General features: G+C 30.5%; 1 long non-coding RNA gene across 1 annotated transcript; it reads left to right on the top strand.

The window, feature by feature from the left end:
• The first annotated feature begins 813 nt into the window (after positions 1–813).
• On the top strand, positions 814–3,039 carry LOC132746247 (uncharacterized). The gene is made up of 3 exons (XR_009627966.1): positions 814–941; positions 1,407–1,553; positions 2,917–3,039. It is a non-coding gene; the product is annotated as an uncharacterized LOC132746247 (long non-coding RNA).
• Positions 3,040–3,338: the final 299 nt, after the last annotated feature.

Here is a 3,338-nt window from a genome sequence, read left to right as displayed (position 1 = left end):
ATATGCAATAATAAAACAAAATTGGCGTTCGCTATTTAGGACGAACGTCCGTACTTAAAATGTCAAGGTTTCTTGAGGTTGCAAAACTCTAAGTAACTTTGAACAAGCGAGGCTTGGATGCAGCTTTGTATGGTAATCGCGTTTCAAAATCGAGATCATTTTACTCTAGAAAGCAAATGACAGGCATAGAAATGTTAAAATAATGCACTGACAGTCTTTTACAGTATTTTAATTTTGGAAGCCACCTTTAATAAATGAGACACGCTTGTTATTAAATGAGACACGCTTGTCATAAAATTTTTAGAAAATTCTATGAAAGGATCAACTTTACATAAAACTGTAGAAAATGTCTTTAATATGATAATGTCAAGGTTTCTTGAGGTTGCAAAAGTCTTAGTACCTTTGAACCAGCGAAGCTTGGGTGCAGCTTTGTAGGGTAATCGCGTTTCAAAATCGAGATTTTTTTCTCTGGAAAGAAAATGACAGGCGTGGAAAAGTTGAAATAATGGAATAACAGTCTATTTAAGTATTATCATTTTGGAAGCAGCCTTTAATAAATGAGACACGCTTAATATTAAAAAAGAAAATAATTTCAAAGAGATTAAGCATGATTATATGGAACGAAAACATACTTTTTGAAAAGACATATTTTCAGCGCAAAAACAATTAGAACAAGTTTTTGTTTGTTTCTTTGCTTTCTTTTTTTTCTATCGACTTCTATCAAAACAGCGTGATTTTATACATTTTATTCAAGTGCTGGATACTACCAAAAAGGTGCCATTGGATTTGCCTGCTGATCACTGGCATTATACATTCTTCCAAATAAGCGATCGTGAGCTATTCGGAGTTATCTTCGCTTACCGGAAGTGACGTAGATTGAGGACTTGATACCAAAACTAATTCAAAACAGAAAAACGTTAAATTATTCAATTTTAAACAAGGTAACATTATTTTTTTCTTACATTTTAAAAACTTTATCATTGATTTAACTTCAAACAACCCAGTAACGGTGTTTTTGTCGTTTTTGCAAGGATTCGTAGGCGAAAATAACAGTTTTCTTTTTTAGTGACCCTCGTTTCGGATACGCAATAAATTCGGATAAAAATCTTTACGAGTATTACGTACAATTGCTGTGTGTATTCTTTTAATTACAACTTAATACATCATTAACAATGTTCATTCAATGTACTGTCTTGTTTAATTCCGACAGATCTGTTGTTTTTTATATTTGCTTAGCGGGTTGTTTTACCACAGCTAATTAAAAAAAAAAACAATACAAATGATAAGAAACCTATCAGTAATTTACTTAAGAAAAATGTTGCATTTGCTAAATGAATCCAACATGATATGCATGATGAGCTTAAAAAATATTTAAGAGTAAAAATACTTTTTTTTCTATATTACAGCTGATATCAGGATGTGAAAGCTTTCTGTGTATTTTAACTTTGTATTGCCAAACGTCAATACTGACTACATAAATATTCATGACAATGGCCAGTGTCCTGGCAGATGTGGATACAAACAGAGTCCTACAAAAATGTAGTTGTTCAAAGGTATGATACCTCAAACTTTAAAATGATTTCCAGATAAATGAATTGACAAATCATCATCAGAGCTGCATCAGTACTAACGGTACTTATACCATAAGTACCAGTACCAGTACTTGGCAATTTATGCAGTACCATTACCAGTACTAGATTTTAGCTCGGTACAGCAGTACCAGTACTTTTTTTGGTGAAGTAATTAAGTATCAGAACCATTACTTTTATATGTTCATCAAAGTTGGAATAAATACACAGTGTCAAACGTTACAAATTATTGCAAATATTATTCAACAAAGAAATAAAATCATAATTTCCATTAATATCAAAAATCATAACATTTTTACAACTTTATAGTTTTAACATACTTTTTTACCAACACTATTTACAACATATATTTATGTCATCTTATTGTTTAGTAAACAGTCAACTGTAATACAATGCAATCATCTTTCATTTAAAACACATCAGTCTTTTGTTGCCTTTCACACATTCACACCTCTGTTCAATTTACACCAAAGTAAATAACAACTTTTTATGGTGCAAACGATATCACTTGAAGTAGGATTATTTAGAATAGAAGCAATTAATTAGTGATTATTTTGCTCTTTTACTAGTAAATACAAAGTAACAAAAGATTTGAATAAGGATATTTTAGGGTAAAGAGTTATTGAGTCTGTTTATCTCAATTTAATTTTTACTTAAAGTCTTTGGTGCTTTTTTATGATGAATACTACGTTAACATTTGAAGGAATATTGCCCGCAAATTATCTATAGATTTGATAACTTACTTTTTCACAAAAGTAAAATAATGTAATTTACAGCTTTATTTTATGAGAAAAATTGATGCTTTTTTTTTATCAAAACCAAAAGTACTGTCTAGTACCACTTTTTAAGACAGTAATGCAGTACCAGTAGTATGAAAATTTTGTAAGAGTAATTCAGTAGCAGTACTTGCAAAATCGCTGCTGTACATAATGCAGTACCAGTAATGCAGCTCTGATCATCATTAATGAATGTGTATTGTGACATTAAATAGCGGTATTTACATTCACCTAACACTAACCCATCAGCCTAATTTGATCACATAATAACGTTACTTGGAAAACATAAATTTCTATTGACAATACCATTTCGTTGGAAGTTTTATGTACAAATAGCATGCATATATTATTTATAACTTCTTGATACTTCAAAGTTATTACAAAGTATGTTTTATAAAAGTATATAAAAAGGGGAAAATCAGAAGAAAAGATTATGGTCAAACTTAATTGCAGTACAATATTCATGTATATGATTTTCTGTGACCTTTTACATAGACAATAACTTTATACTTGTAATTGTAGGTTGTTATTTATCAATTTTATTTTAACAGCTGACAGAAAAGGACATCCCAGGAGCAACATTAAGCACTGTACCAGAGAAATGCAGAGTGACAGACCTGAGGGTGTGGTTAAAGTGCCGAGGTCAAAAAGTCAAATCTAAAGAGAACAAGGCTGAACTTTGTGTCAGAATTGTGAAGTAGTTGCTTACAATTTTTAACTAACTACATGTGTATATTAATGTCACTGTAAACATATTCATGTATAATTATGTAGGAATATGTTTTACACTACAGTCTGTATAGAATATTACTTGTACTGTGAAGCTGTATGGATGTAAATCAAAGCTGAAGGACATTTATTTGTAGATCTAGATCTGTACAGGCTGCACTGGGCTGGTGCAGTTTTGCTTGTTTTATTTTAATTGCTTTATTTTTATGCACAAGTCTTTTTGATATATTTAGTTTAAAGTTAC

The sequence above is a fragment of the Ruditapes philippinarum genome, unplaced genomic scaffold (genome assembly GCF_026571515.1).
Source record: "Ruditapes philippinarum isolate M1 unplaced genomic scaffold, ASM2657151v2 ctg1788_1_1_1_1, whole genome shotgun sequence".
NCBI lineage: Eukaryota > Metazoa > Mollusca > Bivalvia > Venerida > Veneridae > Ruditapes > Ruditapes philippinarum.
The sequence above is the reverse complement of the archived record's forward strand: the minus strand, read 5'-3'. Positions and strand labels throughout refer to the sequence as shown.